Consider the following 22,088-nt stretch of genomic DNA (forward strand, 5'->3'; position numbering starts at 1 on the left):
CACAGGTTCACTTTAAAGGCTCCAGGCATGAACACTGGCTACCATGAGTGCAAAGTGTACTAAGTGTAAGTTCAAGTAGCAGTAAAACACAAACATGTGCAGTGTCCAAGTACAGGGTCCTGTTATACTGAAACGGTTGGTTGTCACCACAGTTTTGTTACTTTGTATTACTGACATTGCACTGCCTTGTTTTATGTGTGATGTTGCTTTGTAATATGGTGTTATGCTGCCATGTCCTGTCTAATGTTTATCAAGCTCAGTATAAGAAAGATACCAACACACATTGCTGCAGATGGTGTCAGTTTGCAGCAGAAGAACCAGCATTCAGACTTTATGGGAATAGTAAATTTTACTTCTAACGCACAGAAAAGATCATGTACAATATAATCAAAATGGTGTATAACAGGAGAGTAATTGACATGATATCCAGATAGTGACACGTACATTATGCAGGAGAAACGCTGCCACTATTAACACTTACCACATGGAGCAATAAAGTTTATTTTGCACAGTTTTAGTGAAAGGTATCTATGTGCACCAGTTTGGAACGTGAATCCATGCAGCACATGTGTAGAACAGCATAACAGAATTTTTTTAAAAAGTGGGTGGGACTTCACAACAAAGGGAATGAACCATCAAGTGGCGTAAACTATAGTAGAAATATACTCTAGCTAGGAGCTTTAATAAATTTTTAGGACTGTCACTTTGACAGACAAAGAAGTGCTGGATTTATGAATAAATGCGAAAATATGTGTTGGGGACCCATTCCCAGGTTGGTTGGTATCTCTATTGCTGGGATAGGAGTTTAATATTTGTGAAAATAGACATTAGGAATAGACCTTACTTACCATTAGAGATGAGCACAACTCAAGCATGCTCGTATCTGTTTTTCATGGCTGTATCCATATTTACCCGGATTCCCACTCCTCTTCAGCCTCTGGTAATCAAATGGCGAACAGTCAGACTCTAACATGCTCGAGTTGCGCTTATCTCTACTTACCACTCAACTTTACATGTTAAGCTATACATACATGTTTCTGTATATAGTGGTTTAGGGAGCCACCACCTATTTTATGATTATGTGGTTCCCATTGTATAGGTGACGTGATTGAACGCACATATATTGTTGCCTGTATTTATACAGAAGGGTTTCCAGTCATTTAAAGAGCGCCAACAGGAAAGAACCTCGATCTCAAGATGAAGTGAAATTATTCTCCTCTGACAGGTTTTACTTTTCTTCCACCAGCTGAAATAAGGTAAAATTATGACATCAGTTGCATATAACATTGGCAAGAACATGTTTACCCATGTAGATGGTAATGTGTTTGCGTCTTTATTTTAAAGGGGTTATCCAGCGCTACAAAAAACATGGCCACTTTCCCCCTACTGTTGTCTCCAGTTCAGGTGCGGTTTGCAATTAAGCTCCATTTACTTCAATGGAAGTGAGTTTCAAAACCCCACCCGAACTGGAGACAACAGTAGGGGGAAAGTGGCCATATTTTTGTAGCGCTGGATAACCCCTTTAACGTCAAAGACTAAGGGCCCTATTACACAAAGCGATAATCAGCAAAATCGGCCCAATTCGGCTGATTATCACTCTGTGTAACAGAGACAAGGATCAGCTGATGAAACGATTATTGGCTGATCGTTTCTTTGGGCCCTGACCTAAAATCATCGGCGGCCGACCACGTATCGCGTAATAGTGGTGTAATAGTGTAATAGTGATGCGAGGCCAACAGCTGACGATTCAACAGTTTACTTTACCTGTCCACTGTTTCATTCTCATTCTGACCACTGTCTGTAGTGGTCTAAGGGTTGCATAAAAGATCCAGCAATCCTTAGTGAGGCCCTACCTACCTGATGCTCAAGCAATGTAAAGGCTCTGTAAGCAAGTGCCGATCTAAGAGATCAGTACTCAGTTACTATGGAGCATTGGTTTATGGAATATCTAGAAATCTTATCTAGGTCAGGATTTCTTTGCCATGGGTGACTTGTGTCCCATGTGCAAATAAACACACACATAGCTTCCAGCTGCAGCAAATAGAACTCCTACACAGCTCCCATACTGTATCTGTGGTGTCTTCAATAGTAAGAGTAGTCACTGGAAAAACATCTTTTATTCCGGCACGGGAGGCAGAGAGAGAGACGTGAGATAGTCATGTGGGCGGTGTCCGGGCTGTGACTAATCACGGCTCTCTGCCTGTCGGTGTGCTCTGCCAGGATGATTGACTGGCAGAGAGACACGTTAGTTGCCTCTTTGCATGTCAATCATAGCTGTAGAGCACACTGACAGGCAGAGCCATGACTAGTCGCAGCCCAGACACCACAAACACGACTAGTTCACAGCTCTCCCCCTGCCTCATGTGCAGGAAAATAAAAAAAGATGTTTTCGAGTAGCTACATTTACTGATGAAGACACCACAGATTTAGTATGGGAGTTGTGTTGGAGATCTATTTGTTACAGCTTGGAGCTATAACAGCATGATCATGCTAAATGGTTGCCTTCAAGCGGGCTGGAAGAAGGTTCAAGGGAAGTATACTGGAAGGCCAAAGGGGGGGGGGGGGCAAAAATCATTATGGGCAGGGGGTAGGGCGACAATAAAAAAGACACTAAGCTTTCCTGTCCCCGCGTTGTGCCACATGACTGGGTTCCCATATCCCGCCAGGTGTCATCTTCTGGGTTCCGGGTATGTCACGACTCGGCTGAAACTCACCCTCACAAGTGTGTGGAATTTATCCAGCTCAGGCAATCAGTAATGGCAGAGGTGTCCCGACCCAGTCACTGACTGACTAAGCAGGGAATCAGTCAGGCGGGTTGTGATGTGAGCTAAGAAGACAGGTGGCTGGGGTCCGCGAGGGGTCTGTCGCGCTGTGCAGGTGAATATGATCTCTTTTTAAGTTCCCCCACCTCCGGACAGAAATAATTTTTTTGCCCCTCCCCCCCCCCCCCCCAGACTTCACCTCTAAAGTGTCACTGTCTTTATAACGTTCATAATTTAAATTAACAGTAGATAAAGCACATTCTTGCCTTTCACCCCTCGAGAAAAGCGTGTTGCCGAAACGCACGTTGGGGCATACCGCATGGGCGTAGTGTGAACCAGCACTTTAGGTAATGCTTTACCAGTAGGGAATACTGTTATTTTTTTTAGATTGTGGACACATGTCGTTTTCATATTGCATATAGTCCAACTGGTTATGTAGAATACAGTGGTCCCTCAACATACAATAATAATTGGTTCCAGGACGACCATTGTGTGTTGAAACCATTGAATGTTGAGACCAAAACTCTATGGAAAACTGGAAATTGGTTCTAAATCCCCCAAAATGAGAAAAAAATGAAACATTAAAGGAAAATAAGCAACTAACTAATATGGATAAAGCAAACCCTTACATACAACTGTGAGAAAGAGCTACAAGAGATTCTAAATTTCTTTCTGTGTAGAGGACTGGAGCGTTTTCAGGGTTCTGTACAGATCACACAGGGTCCCAGAAAAATAAAATGAAGCCGCTCTCACCTGGTGCCCAAAGGAGCGACTCATCCTGGCCCAGGTACAGAACATGTAGTATCACACCGTACTGTAGGAAGGAGATACCAACCAGCCAACCAGTGCAGATACTTCACTAATACTGGGATTTTACCAGTAAAATAGCCACTCTCATTGGTCGATCAGCTATTTTTTTTTTACATGTTTCGCAGATCTGGACTTTCTGTAGCACTGTATGTTGAGTCTGGTCTCAAGTTACAATGGTCCAGAAAGTATTATTGTATGTTGAAAATATTGTATCTTGAGGCCATTGTAAATTGAGGGATCACTGTATTTGGATTACTGGTGTTAGGCACCTTATTATTACCATCTATATATAGACCTTGTCATTTCTGTCCCATAACCACATTATACGTTTTGTTCTTTTGGCCATGTGTCTGCAAGCAGCTGTTCTGATCCATCCATTGTTTTTACAATATGGTATTTTTGCTCATGATTAATAAAGATTCATTTTATTACATATCTTTTGGGTAGAGCATTTTGTTTTTGTTGGTGGTCTATATTGTTTTGCTGTAGTATAACCCTGTTTAGTCTCCCTGTAATTGTATCATATGCACTGGCTTTATCTATGTTGGAGGGGTTATTGGTTTAGCTATTACATATTAGTTGTGTAACTGTAACATGTAGTTGTGTAACATGTAGTGATTTACATGTACAAAAAACAATTTTTATATCCTCACTCGTGTATCTAATTTATTGTGCCCTACCTTAAAAACTAACCTAGTAATAAGGGTGGAAAACTTTAAAAATACAGTAAGACCGTACTGCAGCACATTATTCATGGTTCTTTAGACTTTTCTTTTGTGGATTTCTGTTATTTGAAGTTTCACTTGGACTCTTCCCCTGTATGTTCATGAATGATTAACCTGCCTGTCATAGTCATTTATTAATTAACTTAGCTTCAGATGATCTAACATTTCTTTACTTACCTAATTTTTCTATGTGTATATGTATGCAGAAAATAGACACACTTTGGAAAATTATGCGAGAATTTTGCATTAAAATTCATCTGTGGAGCAGTCCTAAAGTGGTATTCCACTCAAACATAACTTTTGGTTTATTGCTGCCCATGGTGAGACTAACAATTCATTCCATACTTGTTATTATCTATTCAGTCTCCTTCCCCCAGTTCTGAGCTGCTGCTTTCTGCTGAAGACACAAAAATCTGTGTGTGAGCCTCTCTCTTCGTCTTTCACTCCTCCTCCCTCCCTCTCTTCTGGACAGCTAATGTAAACAACTCACTGCATTACAAAGAAGCTACAATGCTGCAGATAAAGCCAGTCAAGCACTTGTTTACATCAGCCGTCTCAGAAGGGAAGGGGGAGGAGGGGGGCAGAGGGAACAGCTCACACATACTTTTTTGTGTCTTCAGCAGAAAGCAGCAGCTCAGAACTGGGGATAGAAGACTGAATAGATAATAAGTATGGAATGAATTGTTCGTCTAAACATGGGCAGCAACATGAAGGAAACAAAAATACAGTTCAGGTGGGGGGAACATGATAAAGAACACATATTTAACGTTCCCAGTGCCAGCACTTTGCACATCCTACTCCAGGGCTCCCAGCTCTTCAACGTCACGGCCCAGTTGATGAATACTCCACTCAGCCAGTCAATGACTGCGGTGGGACACCGCTGCAGTCACTGGTTGGCTGATGGGGCATCCATCAGCCAGGTCAGGCATTTCCCCCCAAGTTGTGACGTTATCAGAACCCAGGGGAAAATGCCTTCTGTTGCGGGTCCCAAACCTTTTGCGGGCACATGACAATTCGCAGGTAAGTAGTTGTGTAGCTGTTGCTTATTATGTTCCCCCCCTGCCAGCTGTCGTTTTTTTTTTTTTAAATGCCGAACTTCTCCTTTAGGCTGGGTTCACACTACGTATATTTCAGTCAGTATTGTGGTCCTCATATTGCAACCAAAACCAGGAGTGGATTGAAAACACAGAAAGGCTCTGTTTCCACAATGTTGTAATTGAGTGGATGGCCGCCATTTAATGGCAAATATTTGCTGTTATTTTAAAACAACGGCTGTTATATTGAAATAATGGCCGTTATTTACTGTTATATGGCGGCCATCCACTCAATTTCAACATTGTGTGAACAGATCCTTTCTGTGTTTTTAATCCACTCCTGGTTTTGGTTGCAATATGAGGATCGCAATACTGACTGAAATATATACGTAGTGTGAACCCAGCCTTAGGCTATGTTCACACTATGTATATGTCCGGCCGCATATTTTCGCGGCCGGACATATACGTGTTAAACTCCGGCAGGGGTTTTACGTAAGTTGCGGCCGGCTACGTACGGTCCGCGAACTTACGCCGTAGTCTACTTACGCTTCCCGAGCGCCCTACGTAGCGATCTGACAGCGGTCTTTTACTTGGAAATCTTCGGCTAGCCCCGGACACCCCACAGAACCTTTTGGATCGGCAAAGAAAAGTGCAAAAATGAAGAAATCACCACTACGTACGGGACCGCATGTAACGCTACGGGTGTAAGTTACGGCATTTTCGTCCTCAATCAATGGTCTGGTAAATTTTTTACGGCGCCGCGTACGATCCTGGCGTAGTGTGAACTGTGCAGCCGTAGAGCGTATACTTTCCATTGTACGCAAACTACGTAAATCTCCGGCCGCTTATTCAAGGAACGCGCTACAACCAAAAACTTACATAGTGTGAACATAGCCTTAAGAAGGGTTTACATATGTTTTTCAATTCAGCACAGCTGCCATCAGAGGCCACATGAAAAGGCAACTATGACAAAGGGTCCATAGGCCCAGCACCCTACCTATAGTATTTTTCCCCTAATACCATAGGTTTGGTAAAAATGAAGTTTACTAACTCGGACTACGGAGTGAGCGTGTAATCTGTAGTCTGAAGTATTGATGAGCTGCTGCTTCATCTCCCTGTTTATTGATGGATAAACCTTCAAAGTAAAAAATTACCAGATAAAACATCTTAGGTTACTGGAAAGAATGCATTGCTTCCTGCAGGACATACAGCAGCTGATAAGTACTGGAAGACTTACCTTTTTAATCCTCAATCTTTATCCAGGTTTGATACAAATGTGGGTATTCTGCGCTCATTACTGTTGAATAGATGGTCGTCCTAAAACAAATAGGGGATGACAATAAATGGGTAATATTTAAAGGGGAACTCCGGATAAGAAAAACTTGTTTTCTATTAAAAGTACATCAAAGGGAATCTGTCAGCACCTTTTCAGCTTCTGAGGTGCTGACATTGTGAGGAAGGTGTGTGTGTGTTCGTGTGTGTATTACCTTTCTTTTTCTGGTAGCTGCTGTAATTTTTCCATAATCTGTTCTGTAACTTGCGGCACAAGTGCCAAACAGGAGTCTTGGTGCTGCGTTCGTGATGCACTTCGTCCCGCCTCCAACTATCTCCTCCTCCCAGCTTCACCTGAATATTCATTGGGGGCTGGCTGCGGCCTTCCTGGCGACGTTATCTGACGGCAAAGGCCCCATGCACACTTGTCAGTTCGCGCATACGCCCCGCTCTGTGCAGTACGTGCGCTCCCGCCGAACAATTTGCACATGCGCCGTAAAGCATCAGAGCGGCGCAGGCGCACTGTGCGCATCAACTCTGGCCCTCAGCGCTACCACATCCGCGAATTGTTCGTCGGGAGCGTGCGCGCCGCACAGAGCCAGGCCGCATACGCAAACTGACAAGTGTGTGCGAGGTCTTTGCAGTCAGATGACGTTGCCAGGAAGGCCCCAATGAATATTCAGGTGAAGCTGGGAGGAGGGGGTAGTTGGAGGAGGGACGAAGTGCGGCACCAAGACTCCTCTTTGACACTTGTGCCGCAAGTTACAGAACAGATTATGGAAAAAGTACAGCAGCTACCAGAAAAAGAAAGGTAACACACACACACCTTCCTCACAATGTCAACACCTCAGAAGACGAAAAGGTGCTGACAGATTCCATTTAAAAGTTATATAGATGTGTATATACAATGTATTACCGTATCTGTGCAGTTCTGCCAATGGTCATTGGGCCAAATGTGCCAAGTATTGTTATATGCACAAAATAACAGCCACCATATAAAGACCAATATTCTTCCAAAGCAGTGACCATAAAACACAGGTGTCAAACACCAGCCTTCCAGCTGTTACATCACTACAAATCCCATCATGCCTGGACAGATAAACCATGATGGGAATTGTATTTTTGCAACACCTGGAAGGATGGAGTGTGACACCCCTGATACAGAGGTAGATCCCAGCTGTATAAAGGTTCTGCAGACCTTATAAGTGATTATAGTGCAGTTACATCCTGTGACTCACAGTAGGCGTCTTCTCTGCAGGAAGAGACGTCCACTTTTCCTTTTCTTCTCCATCTGGCTCCGGCCATCATGAAGGCTTCTCTGGCCATGACTCCTCCTCTCCACGGGATCTGTCAGACAGACATTTTAGGCTTCATGCTCCAGCAACATCCTCATCAATACATCCCTCCATATAGAATAGCCTCCTGCTTCACACCTTTCCATATAGAATAGCCCTCCGTGCATCCCCCCATATATAGAATAGCCCCCCGTTCACCCCCCCCCCATATAGAATGGCCCCCCTGCTGTGCATCCCCCCATATAGAATAGCTCCCACGTGCATCCCCCCATATAGAATAGCCCCCCTGCTGTGCTTCCCCCCATATAGAATGGCCCCCCCTGCATCCCCCCCATATAGAATAGCCCCCCTTGCATCCCCCCATATAGAATAGCCCCCCCTGCATCCCCCCCATATAGAATAGCCCCCCTTGCATCCCCCCATATAGAATAGCCCCCCGTGCATTCCACCCCATATAGAATAGCCCCCCGTGCATTCCCCCCATATAGAATAGCCCCCCTGCATCCCCCTCCTATATAGAAAAGCCCCCTGCATCCCCCCAATATAGAATAGCCCCCCTGCATCCCCCCAATATAGAATTGCCCCCCGTGCATTCCCCCCCATATAAAATAGCCCCCCTGCTGTGCATCCCCCCAATATAAAATAGCCCCCCTGCATCCCTCCAATATAGAATAGCCCCCCTTGCATCCCCCCAATATAGAATAGCCTCCCCTGCATCCCCCCAATATAGAATAGCCCCCCGTGCATTCCCCCCCATATAGAATAGCCCCCCTGCTGTGCATCCCCCAATATAAAATAGCCCCCCTGCATCCCTCCAATATAGAATAGCCCCCTGCATCCCCCCAATATAGAATAGCCTCCCCTGCATCCCCCAATATAGAATAGCCCCCTGCATCCCCCAATATAGAAAAGCCCCACTGCATCCCCCTAATATAGAATAGCCCCCCCTGCGTCCCCCCAATATAGAATAGCCCCCCCCCCTGCATCCCCCAATATAGAATAGCCCCCCTGCATCCCCCAATATAGAATAGCCCCCCGTGCATTCCACCCCATATAGAATAGCCCCCCGTGCATTCCCCCCATATAGAATAGCCCCCCTGCATCCCCCTCCTATATAGAAAAGCCCCCTGCATCCCCCCAATATAGAATAGCCCCCCTGCATCCCCCCAATATAGAATTGCCCCCCGTGCATTCCCCCCCATATAGAATAGCCCCCCTGCTGTGCATCCCCCCAATATAAAATAGCCCCCCTGCATCCCTCCAATATAGAATAGCCCCCCTTGCATCCCCCCAATATAGAATAGCCTCCCCTGCATCCCCCCAATATAGAATAGCCCCCCGTGCATTCCCCCCCATATAGAATAGCCCCCCTGCTGTGCATCCCCCAATATAAAATAGCCCCCCTGCATTCCTCCAATATAGAATAGCCTCCCCCTGCATCCCCCCAATATAGAATAGCCTCCCCTGCATCCCCCAATATAGAATAGCCCCCTGCATCCCCCAATATAGAAAAGCCCCCCTGCATCCCCCTAATATAGAATAGCCCCCCCTGCGTCCCCCCAATATAGAATAGCCCCCCCCCTGCATCCCCCAATATAGAATAGCCCCCCTGCATCCCCCAATATAGAATAGCCCCCTGCATCCCCCAATATAGAAAAGCCCCCCTGCATCCCCCTAATATAGAATAGCCCCCCCTGCGTCCCCCCAATATAGAATAGCCCCCCCCCTGCATCCCCCAATATAGAATAGCCCCCCTGCATCCCCCAATATAGAATAGCCTCCCCTGCTGTGCATCCCCCCAATATAGAATAGCCTCCCCTGCAGTGCATCCCCCCAATATAGAATAGCCTCCCCCTGCATCGCCCCAATATAGAATAGCCTCCCCCTGCATCTCCCCAATATAGAATAGCCCCCCTGCATCCCCCCAATTTAGAATAGCCCCCCTGCATCCCCCAATATAGAATAGCCCCCCTGCATCCCCCAATATAGAATAGCCCCCCTGCATCCCCCAATATAGAATAGCCCCCCTGCATCCCCCAATATAGAATAGCCCCCCCTGCATCCCCCAATATAGAATAGCCCCCCCCTGCATCCCCCCAATATAGAATAGCCCCCCCTGCATCCCCCCAATATAGAATAGCCTCCCCTGCTGTGCATCCCCCCAATTTAGAATAGCCCCCCTGCATCCCCAATATAGAATAGCCTCCCCCTGCATCCCCCCAATATAGAATAGCCTCCCCCTGCATCCCCCCAATATAGAATAGCCCCCCCTGCATCCCCCCAATATAGAATAGCCCCCCCTGCATCCCCCAATATAGAATAGCCTCCCCTGCTGTGAATCCCCCCAATATAGAATAGCCCCCCTGCATCCCCCCAATATAGAATAGCCCCCCCTGCATCCCCCCAATATAGAATAGCCCCCCTGCTTCCCCCCAATATAGAATAGCCTCCCCTGCTGTGCATCCCCCAATATAGAATAGCCCCCCCCTGCATCCCCCAATATAGAATAGCCTCCCCTGCTGTGCATCCCCCAATATAGAATAGCCCCCCTGCATCCCCCCAATATAGAATAGCCCCCCCTGCATCCCCCCAATATAGAATAGCCCCCCTGCATCCCCCCAATATAGAATAGCCCCCCCTGCATCCCCCAATATAGAATAGCCTCCCCTGCTATGCATCCCCCCAATATAGAATAGCCCCCCCTGCATCCCCCCAATATAGAATAGCCTCCCCTGCTGTGCATCCCCCCAATATAGAATAGCCCCCCCTGCATCCCCCCAATATAGAATAGCCTCCCCCTGCATCCCCCCAATATAGAATAGCCTCCCCCTGCATCCCCCCCAATATAGAATAGCCTCCCCCTGCATCCCCCCAATGTAGAATAGCCCCCTGCTGTGCATCCACATAAATCCCCCCCCCCCATGGCCACATGTGAAGGGGAAATAAAAAAAAACCACACACATTCTCACCTGACAACTCGCTCCTGGCAGCTTCTTCCTCCCGGATCTTCGGTCACTGCACCTGCCTCCTGCTGCAGCGCGGCGGCGTCTCTCTCCTGCCAGGTCCTCAGTGGCGTGTCACGGAAGTGACGTCAGCCACTGGGGGCCTGGCAGAGGTTCCTGCAGACGTGCCTGCGCGCGGCACGTCTGCGACCCCGGGCCGGCCCTGACACCTTCCGGCTACGAAGACTGGACGGCCACAGGAGTGACTGGCAGGGCCAGGGGCCAATGGCTCCCTGGTTCTGTCAGTCAGAGCACGGCCGCTGCAGACTGTGAGCGTTCATCTTGAACGCTCACAGTTAAAGGGCCAGGTCACCGACCCTCTGCAGAGGCTGAATGAATAGCGCAGCGGCCGGCTGCGCTATTCTTGCAGCCACTGCTGAGGGTCGGTGCACATGGGGGCCAGGAGCGGCGGCCCCCGGACTGGTAATCCTGGCAGCCCAGCAGGCATTTGCCAGATTACCAATCCGGGCCTGATAGCCGGGGGACCTCTGTTACACACTATGCTGGATAGCCGGGGGACCTCTGTTACACACTATGCTGGATAGCCGGGAGACCTCTGTTACACACTATGCTGGATAGCCGGGAGACCTCTGTTACACACTATGCTGGATAGCCGGGGGTCCTCTGTTGCACACTATGCTGGATAGCCGGGAGACCTCTGTTACACACTATGCTGGATAGCCGGGAGACCTCTGTTACACACTATGCTGGATAGCCGGGGGTCCTCTGTTGCACACTATGCTGGATAGCCGGGAGACCTCTGTTACACACTATGCTGGATAGCCGGGGGACCTCTGTTACACACTATGCTGGATAGCCGGGGGACCTCTGTTACACACTATGCTGGATAGCCGGGAGATCTCTGTTACACACTATGCTGGATAGCCGGGTGACCTCTGTTACACACTATACTGGATAGCCGGGGGTCCTCTGTTACACACTATGCTGGATAGCCGGGGGACCTCTGTTACACACTATGCTGGATAGCCGGGGGACCTCTGTTACACACTATACTGGATAGCCGGGAGATCTCTGTTACACACTATGCTGGATAGCCGGGAGATCTCTGTTACACACTATGCTGGATAGCCGGGGGACCTCTGTTACACACTATGCTGGATAGCCGGGAGACCTCTGTTACACACTATGCTGGATAGCCGGGGGACCTCTGTTACACACTATGCTGGATAGCCGGGGGACCTCTGTTACACACTATGCTGGATAGCCGGGGGACCTCTGTTACACACTATGCTGGATAGCCGGGGGACCTCTGTTACACACTATGCTGGATAGCCGGGAGATCTCTGTTACACACTATGCTGGATAGCCGGGTGACCTCTGTTACACACTATACTGGATAGCCGGGGGTCCTCTGTTACACACTATGCTGGATAGCCGGGGGACCTCTGTTACACACTATGCTGGATAGCCGGGGGACCTCTGTTACACAATATGCTGGATAGCCGGGGGACCTCTGTTACACACTATGCTGGATAGCCGGGAGACCTCTGTTACACACTATGCTGGATAGCCGGGTGACCTCTGTTACACACTATGCTGGATAGCCGGGAGACCTCTGTTACACACTATGCTGGATAGCCGGGGGACCTCTGTTACACACTATGCTGGATAGCCGGGAGACCTCTGTTACACACTATGCTGGATAGCCGGGTCACCTCTGTTACACAATATACTGGATAGCCGGGGGACCTCTGTTACACACTATGCTGGATAGCCGGGGGACCTCTGTTACACACTATGCTGGATGACCTCTGTTACACACTATGCTGGATAGCCGGGTCACCTCTGTTACACACTATACTGGATAGCCGTCGGACCTCTGTTACACACTATGCTGGATAGCCGGGTCACCTCTGTTACACAATATACTGGATAGCCGGGGGACCTCTGTTACACACTATGCTGGATAGCCGGGAGACCTCTGTTACACACTATGCTGGATAGCCGGGTGACCTCTGTTACACACTATGCTGGATAGCCGGGTGACCTCTGTTACACACTATGCTGGATAGCCGGGTGACCTCTGTTACACACTATGCTGGATAGCCGGGTGAACTCTGTTACACACTATGCTGGATAGCCGGGGGACCTCTGTTACACACTATACTGGATAGCCGGGGGACCTCTGTTACACACTATGCTGGATAGCCGGGAGACCTCTGTTACACACTATGCTGGATAGCCGGGGGACCTCTGTTACACACTATGCTGGATAGCCGGGAGACCTCTGTTACACAATATACTGGATAGCCGGGGGACCTCTGTTACACACTATGCTGGATAGCCGGGGGACCTCTGTTACACACTATACTGGATAGCCGGGGGACCTCTGTTACACACTATGCTGGATAGCCGGGGGACCTCTGTTACACACTATGCTGGATAGCCGGGAGACCTCTGTTACACACTATGCTGGATAGCCGGGTCACCTCTGTTACACACTATACTGGATAGCCGAGGGACCTCTGTTACACACTATGCTGGATAGCCGGGGGACCTCTGTTACACACTATGCTGGATAGCCGGGGGACCTCTGTTACACACTATGCTGGATAGCCGGGTGACCTCTGTTACACACTATGCTGGATAGCCGGGTGACCTCTGTTACACACTATGCTGGATAGCCGGGTGACCTCTGTTACACACTATGCTGGATAGCCGGGGGACCTCTGTTACACACTATGCTGGATAGCCGGGAGACCTCTGTTACACACTATGCTGGATAGCCGGGTGACCTCTGTTACACACTATGCTGGATAGCCGGGAGACCTCTGTTACACACTATGCTGGATAGCCGGGGGACCTCTGTTACACACTATGCTGGATGACCTCTGTTACACACTATGCTGGATAGCCGGGGGACCTCTGTTACACACTATGCTGGATAGCCGGGAGACTTCTAACTGGCAGTGAGTTAACTTACTAACCATGGTCGGCGCAGGGGGCGGGGCTTGTCACCAGGGGGCGGGGCTTGTCGGACACTCGGGAACGGCCGGAGGGGAAGGTAATCCTCTGTCAGTGGCCCCCAGCCTTTCAGCATCCCCCAACCCTATTACCTACATCAGTAGTGGTGCTCCCTGGCCTCCAGCAGATCTGCCAAGTGCAGATGCAGCCGCCTCATCCCAGGGAGACGCTTGTCGGCTGGAGGCTTTTGCAGCCGTACTGTTTTGTCAGCTCCCCCACAGACAGAGCCCGCAGTACATGTACTGCACGGTGACTGGAGCCCACAGGAAGCTGCTGCAGCCTCCTCCTCCTTCCCGACAACCACCAGGGCCGCACTGCAGCAGCGGGACAGGGGAGCTGAGGCCCAGTGCACAGACATGTGCGTCATCAGCTCCTCCACTGCTGCCCTCCACTCCCGCACCTCTCCCGGCCGGCTCCCGCGTACCTCCTCAACCTGCGCCGCGTACCCCAGGTTGAGAAACCCTGGTCTAGAGTCCTGTAGCTGGTAATACACATTTTCCCTGGTTGTCTAGAGTCCTGTAGCTGGTAATACACATTATCCTTAGTGGTCTAGAGTCCTGTAGCTGGTAATACACATTATCCCTGGTGGTCTAGAGTCCTGTAGCTGGTAATACACATTATCTGTGGTGGTCTAGAGTCCTGTAGCTGGTAATACACATTATCCCAGGTGGTCTAGAGTCCTGTAGCTGGTAATACACATTATCCCTGGTGGTCTAGATTCCTGTAGCTGGTAATACACATTATCCCAGGTGGTCTAGAGTCCTGTAGCTGGTAATACACATTATCCCTGGTGGTCTAGATTCCTGTAGCTGGTAATACACATTATCCCTGGTGGTCTAGAGTCCTGTAGCCGGTAATACACATTATCCTTAGTGGTCTAGAGTGCTATTGCTGGTAATGTCCACTATCACTGGTGTTCTAGATTCCTGTAGCTGGTAATACACATTATCCCAGGTGGTCTAGAGTCCTGTAGCTGGTAATACACATTATCCCTGGTGGTCTAGAGTCCTGTAGCTGGTAATACACATTATCCCTGGTGGTCTAGATTCCTGTAGCTGGTAATACACATTATCCCTGGTGGTCTAGAGTCCTGTAGCTGGTAATACACATTATCCCTGGTGGTCTAGAGTCCTGTAGCTGGTAATACACATTATCCCTGGTGGTCTAGATTCCTGTAGCTGGTAATACACATTATCCCTGGTGGTCTAGAGTCCTGTAGCTGGTAATACACATTATCCCAGGTGGTCTAGAGTCCTGTAGCTGGTAATACACATTATCCCTGGTGGTCTAGATTCCTGTAGCTGGTAATACACATTATCCCAGGTGGTCTAGAGTCCTGTAGCTGGTAATACACATTATCCCTGGTGGTCTAGATTCCTGTAGCTGGTAATACACATTATCCCTGGTGGTCTAGAGTCCTGTAGCTGGTAATACACATTATCCCTGGTGGTCTAGAGTCCTGTAGCTGGTAATACACATTATCCCTGGTGGTCTAGAGTCCTGTAGCTGGTAATACACATTATCCCAGGTGGTCTAGAGTCCTGTAGCTGGTAATACACATTATCCCTGGTGGTCTAGATTCCTGTAGCTGGTAATACACATTATCCCTGGTGGTCTAGAGTCCTGTAGCTGGTAATACACATTATCCCTGGTGGTCTAGAGTCCTGTAGCTGGTAATACACATTATCCCTGGTGGTCTAGAGTCCTGTAGCTGGTAATACACATTATCCCTGGTGGTCTAGGGTCCTGTAGCTGGTAATACACATTATCCCTGGTGGTCTAGAGTGCGATAACTGGTAATATCGAATATCACTGGTGGTCTAGAGTGATATCGTTTGGAGTACCATTATCCTTAGTGGTCTAGAGTGCTATTGCTGGTAATATCCACTGTCACTGGCGGTCTAAAGCTGTATAGCTGCTAACACCTGTGGTTTAGAGTGGTATATCTGGTGGTACCCTATTCTAGGTGGTCTAGAGTGGTATAGCTGGTAATATTAATATTCCACTATCCCCGGTGTCTATCGTGGCTGGTAATACCCAATCTTCCTAATGGTGTACAGTGGAATGACAATGACATCCCTGGTGGTCTAGGGAGAGTGTAGGGAGTGGTATACATAGTAAGATCCAATGTCCCTGGTGATGTAGAGTGGTACAGATGGTAGTTTCCACTATGCCTGGTAGTTCGTACAATCGTACAACTGGTGTTACCCAACATTCCCAGTGGTCTATAGTGGTATTGCCGGATATGTTTAGTGTACCCTGTGGTCAAGAACTGTATAGTAGGCAATATCCAGGATCCCTGGTGGTCTAGGGTGATCACAGAATGAAGGGTGATATTCATTATTTATGGTAGTTTGGTGATTGTATGTAAAGACTTGTGGGTCAATAGTGGTTTATGGGAATTTATAATGTTGGTAATGGTTACATAAGCCCCACCCACTGCACAACTTCTGGACTACCAGCCGCCAGACTACTGGACCTTCTGCTCGTGCGGAATATTCCGGTTTGGACGGAATTTTTCACAATTGAGAATCCAAAATATTTTTGCTCTTTCCAGCTGAATATAATGTAATGGACTAAACAGAAGGTGCCAGATCATCCAGGGTTTACTGTGAGGTCAGCCTCCAGAGCTGGAATCCTGACTGTATCAGCTGGCAGGAGGCAGCAGGTGCCTCGCGTCTCCACCACGGATCACACATATCGCCATACTCTGTACAAGCCGTAACACTTCCTGAGTGACTGTAAATCCAGATGATTGCCCCTCATACACACCAGAGCCCCCCAATACCAGGGCAGTAACACCCTGATCAACCATCTAGAGACCCACTCATAATAATACATGTAGTAGAGACTGTTATACTGTCATCCCCTCTTATACATGTAGTAGAGACTGTTATACTGTCATCCCCTCTTATACATGTAGCAGAGACTGCTAAACTGTCATCCCCTCTTATACATGTAGCAGAGACTGTTATACTGTCATCCCCTCTTATACATGTAGTAGAGACTGTTATAGAGACTGTCATCCCCTCTTATACATGTAGTAGAGACTGTTATAGAGACTGTCATCCCCTCTTATACATGTAGCAGAGACTGTTATAGAGACTGTCATCCCCTCTTATACATGTAGTAGAGACTGTTATAGAGACTGTCATCCCCTCTTATACATGTAGTAGAGACTGTTATAGAGACTGTAATGCCCTCTTCCTCACCACTCGCTCTTTCAGATTCTCTTTCTCCTGTACACAGTAATATCAGTGCTGCTCCCTCCATATCTACTACTACTCCACACCTGCCGAATTCTCCTACAGGGTACAGAAGATTTGGGTGTAAAAGAGACTGTGAGAAAGAAGGAAAGAGACTGTCTGTGAGAGAAGAAAGTGAAGACAGAAGAAAGTGAGGAGATTGTAAAAGAGAAGAAAAAAAGACTACGAAGCAGAGAGAGAGGGAGAAGAAAAGAGAGAGAGGGCAAAGAAAAGAGAGGAGGAGAAGAGAAGAAAAGAGAGAGGGAGAAGAAAAGAGAAAGAAAGGAGAGAGGGGGAGGAGAAAAGAGAGATGGAAAAGAAAAGACAGGGGGAGAAAAAGAGAGGGAGAGGGAAAAGAAAAAGAGAGGGGGAGAAGAAAAGAGAGATATAGGAAAAGAGAGAGCATAAGAGAGAGAGGGAGAAGAAAAGAGAAAGAAGAAAAGAGAGGGAGAAGAAGAGAGAGAGAGAGGGAAAAGAAAAGAGAAAAAAGAGAGAGGGAAAAGAAAAGAGTGAGAAAAAAGAGAGGGGTAGAAGAAAAGAGAGATATAAGAAAAGAGAGCATAAAAATGAGAGGGAGAAGAAAAGAGAGAGAGGGAAAAGAAAAGAGAGATAGAAGAAAAGAGAGCATAAAAATGAGAGGGAGAAGAAAAGAGAGAGAGGGAAAAGAAAAGAGAGATAGAAGAAAAGAATGCATAAGAGAGAGCGGGAGAATAAAAGAGAGTGGAAGGGAGAGAAGGAGGGAGAAGAAAAGAGTGAACAGGAAAGAGTAGAAGAGAGAGAAGAAAGAGAGAGGGAGAGAATGTGAGAGAGTGGAAGAGAGAGAGGGATAAGAAAAGAAAGAGAAAAGAGAGCAGAAGAGAGAAGAAATGAGAGATAGAAGAAAATATGAAAGTGGGAGAGAGCGAAGAGAGAAAGAAAAAGAGAGTGCAAAAGAGAGGAGAGAGCGAAAGAGAGTGTGAGAAGAAAAGAAAGAAGCAGAGAGAGAGAAGCAGAGAGTGAAAAAAGAAAATAGAGAGAGAATGTGGGAGAGAGAGAGCGGAAGAGAGAGGGAGAAGAAAAGAGAGAAAAAGATAGTGAGAAAGCGGAAGAAAGGGAGAGGGAGAAGAAAAGAGAGAGCGTGAGCGGAAGGGAGAGAGGGAGAAGGAAAGAAGAAAAAAAAAAGAATGTGAGAGAAGCAGAGAAAAGGGGAAGGAAAGAACAAAAATAGAGAAAGAGAAGCAAAGAAAGGAGGAGAGAAGAAGAGAATTGTTTATTTTCCATAATGTTGTGTGTGTGTATATATATATATATATATATATATATATATATATATATATACTGTACTAATAACACTATATATATATATATACCTATTTATATTCCGTTGTATGACATCACAGCCCTATTGTTATGCAGATGAGGGTGGGGCCGGCAGTCTGTGCTGATTTATTCCACTATTACTTTTCAGACATTTTTAGTTCTAGGAGTTTTTTTTTTTAAATTTTTTTAAATTTTACTTGCTACAAAATGTAAATTTTTCACTGTTGCTTCTTGTGTCCATATAGGCGGAATCTCGATGATTCCAGCAGTTTATTATAGTGGGGAGCAGATTGTATGTTATGTAACTCTGCCGCCATCTTACCTCTATATGGAGATATATAATAGGATGTCTCACCTTCTCTTCCCTCCAGGCCGGATGTGGAGCTGAGCGCGCTGACCCTGAGGCTGGAGCAGGAGCGAGCGCTGACCCTGAGGCTGGAGCAGGAGCGAGCGCTGACCCTGAGGCTGGAGCAGGAGCGAGCGCTGACCCTGAGGCTGGAGCAGGAGCGAGCGCTGACCCTGAGGCTGGAGCAGGAGCGAGCGCTGACCCTGAGGCTGGAGCAGGAGCGAGCGCTGACCCTGAGGCTGGAGCAGGAGCGAGCGCTGACCCTGAGGCTGGAGCAGGAGCGAGCGCTGAGTGCTGAGATACACAGGAAAAATAAGGGAAGCCTCTCTCTAACTTACATCTCCTATATAGGCTGTTACCATGTATGACATTGTGTATCCTATCCTGTCTACTAAGCTATGTATCTAATCTTGTCATGTTGGATACAGTCTACTAGGCTGTGTATCTACTCCTAGCATGTGTGACACAGTCTACTAAACTGTCATCTACTAAACTGTTGACAGCAACTCCCTGTGTACTCACTGTATATACTGACAGCAACTCCCTGTGTACTCACTGTATATACTGACAGCAGCTCCCTGTGTACTCACTGTATATACTGACAGCAGCTCCCTGTGTACTCACTGTATATACTGACAGCAGCTCCCTGTACTCACTGTATATATTGACAGCATCTCCCTGTGTACTCACTGTATATACTGACAGCAGCTCCCTGTGTACTCACTGTATATACTGACAGCAGCTCCCTGTGTACTCACTGTATATACTGACAGCAGCTCCCTGTACTCACTGTATATATTGACAGCATCTCCCTGTGTACTCACTGTATATACTGACAGCAGCTCCCCGTCTACTTACTGTATATACTGACAGCAGCTCCCTGTGTACTCACTGTATATACTGACAGCAGCTCCCTGTGTACTCCCGGTATATACTGAGAGCAGCTCCCTGTGTACTCACTGTATATACTGACAGCAGCCCCCTGTGTACTCCCCGTATATACTGAGAGCAGCTCCCTGTGTACTCACTGTATATACTGACAGCAGCTTCTTGTGTACTCATTGTATATACTTTAAACAAACAACCAACATCGCACTTTATAGGATACTGATCCAAATCCACACAGTCCAGACTTCCACAAATCCGGTAATACAATAGTCCATAATAAGAAACAATGTGTGGTATAATCGGTAGTCTGATCTACCCAACGATATTACCTTATTCTTGCAGCACTTCCATCCGGATAAATTTGTCCTTCTGTGATTAGAAAGACACATATTCACAGTATATACTTTCCATTGCTTTTATTTTTCTTTTGCAAGGTATATCGCAATCATAGCTCACCGACATATTCACATTGCGTTAAACAGACAAAAAGCTGTAGTGGAAAATAGTCACTTGAGCTATGATTGCGATATACCTTGCAAAAGAAAAATAAAAGCAATGGAAGTATATACTGTGAGTATGTGTCTTTCTAATCACAGAAGGACAAATTTATCCGGATGGAAGTGCTGCAAGAATAAGGTAATATCGTTGGGTAGATCAGACTACCGATTATACCACACATTGTATATACTGACAGCAGCTCCCTGTGTACTCACTGTATATACTGACAGCAGCTCCCTGTGTACTCACTGTATATACTGACAGCAGCTTCCTGTGTACTCACTGTATATACTGACAGCAGCTCCCTGTGTACTCACTGTATATACTGACAGCAGCTCCCTGTGTACTCACTGTATATACTGACAGCAGCTTCCTGTGTACTCACTGTATATACTGACAACAGCTCCCTGTATACTCACTGTATATACTGACAGCAGCTCCCTGTACTCACTGTATTTACTGACAGCAGCTCCCTGTGTACTCACTGTATATACTTACAGAAGCTTCTTGTGTACTCACTGTATATACTGACAGCAGCTCCCTGTGTACTCACTGTATATACTTAAAACAGCCTCCTGTACTCACTGTATATACTGACAGCAGCTCCTTGTGTACTCACTGTATATACCGACAGCAGCTTCCTGTGTACTCACTGTATATACCAACAGTAGCTTCCTGTGTACTCACTGTATATACCGTCACCATCTCCCAGTGTACGCACAGAATATACTGACAGCAGCCACCTGTGTACTCACTGTATATACCGACACCATCTCCCAGTGTACGCACAGAATATACTGACAGCAGCCACCTGTGTACTCACTGTATATACCGACACCAGCTCCCAGTGTACGCACAGTATATACTGACAGCAGCCACCTGTGTACTCACTGTATATACTGACTGCAGCTCCCTGTCCCCTTCTAGGGTTGAATGTGTAAATTCCCAATCCCCCTGCTGGCTGTATGTTTGGATTGTGGCAGGAAAAGCAGGCCCGCCCCGCGCACACCCACACAGGGAGAGCATCCACACTTCTTGCCCATGCGGGATTAGAACCCAGGACCTGAGCGTCCCTAAGCAACAGTTGTCAACTGCCACAGACAAGCACAGGCTGAGGCTTCAGCCAGAGTGCCGTATGCAAATGAGGAGCCAGCCAGAGGGCCGTATGCAAATGAGGAGGCAGCTGGTGGTGGCAGAAATGCTGTTAATGCGCCTCCTTGGGTGAGAGTTTATGCTCAGGAAGTGACTATTAAGACCGGGAAAGAGTGTGGCCATGATTTTTTGGCCAGTCTTTTTCAATGGACTTGTACAAGGGGAAATGGCCCCGGGTCTCTCCCCAATGAATAGTCACAAGCTCCTGTGGGGTTATAAATACCAAGATGACCCACTCATATAGTGTGCTAGGAAGGCGGAGCTTGTATCATTCAACCACCCTCAATGACACCCACAAGGAAGACACCCACCAGGATATATGTCCGAAAGGACCGACGACGGACCGAAGAAGATTCATTGAGGACTTGAATGATTGCAATGCCTCCCTGACACTTTTGGCTTCTTCTTTTTACACATAACTTTTACTTCATTTGCTTTTTGAGGGACAGAGGAATCACAGCCATTGCCCCCTGCCCTCTATCACTGCAAAAACCACCGCCCACTACTTATGCCCCTTCAACTACCTACTCATCTGCCTGCCTTCATGGAGTAAGGAGGGAGTTGGGGGTCACATATCACCCACTAGCGGAGTACGGGCGTTTAATTTTTAAAGGGGTTGGTCACTTTATAGTAAAATAGTTCACTCAAGTGTACTTACTGTATATACTGACAGCAGCTCCCTGTGTACTCACTGTATATACTGACAGCAGCTCCCTGTACTCACTGTATATACTGACAGCAGCTCCCTGTACTCACTGTATATACTGACAGCAGC

General features: G+C 47.3%; 1 long non-coding RNA gene across 2 annotated transcripts; it reads right to left on the minus strand.

Annotated features, from left to right (window-relative positions):
* Positions 1 to 358: 358 nt before the first annotated feature.
* Positions 359 to 14,169, minus strand: LOC138780864 (uncharacterized). 2 transcript variants are annotated; one of them, XR_011361360.1, is made up of 4 exons: positions 13,982 to 14,169; positions 7,842 to 7,950; positions 6,569 to 6,648; positions 359 to 1,246 (listed from the first exon to the last, which is right to left on the minus strand). It is a non-coding gene; the product is annotated as an uncharacterized lncRNA (long non-coding RNA). The 2 variants fall into 2 exon arrangements; XR_011361361.1 differs by lacking the exon at positions 7,842 to 7,950.
* Between the last annotated feature and the right edge of the window lie 7,919 nt (positions 14,170 to 22,088).

The sequence above is a fragment of the Dendropsophus ebraccatus genome, unplaced genomic scaffold (assembly GCF_027789765.1).
Source record: "Dendropsophus ebraccatus isolate aDenEbr1 unplaced genomic scaffold, aDenEbr1.pat pat_scaffold_890_ctg1, whole genome shotgun sequence".
NCBI lineage: Eukaryota > Metazoa > Chordata > Amphibia > Anura > Hylidae > Dendropsophus > Dendropsophus ebraccatus.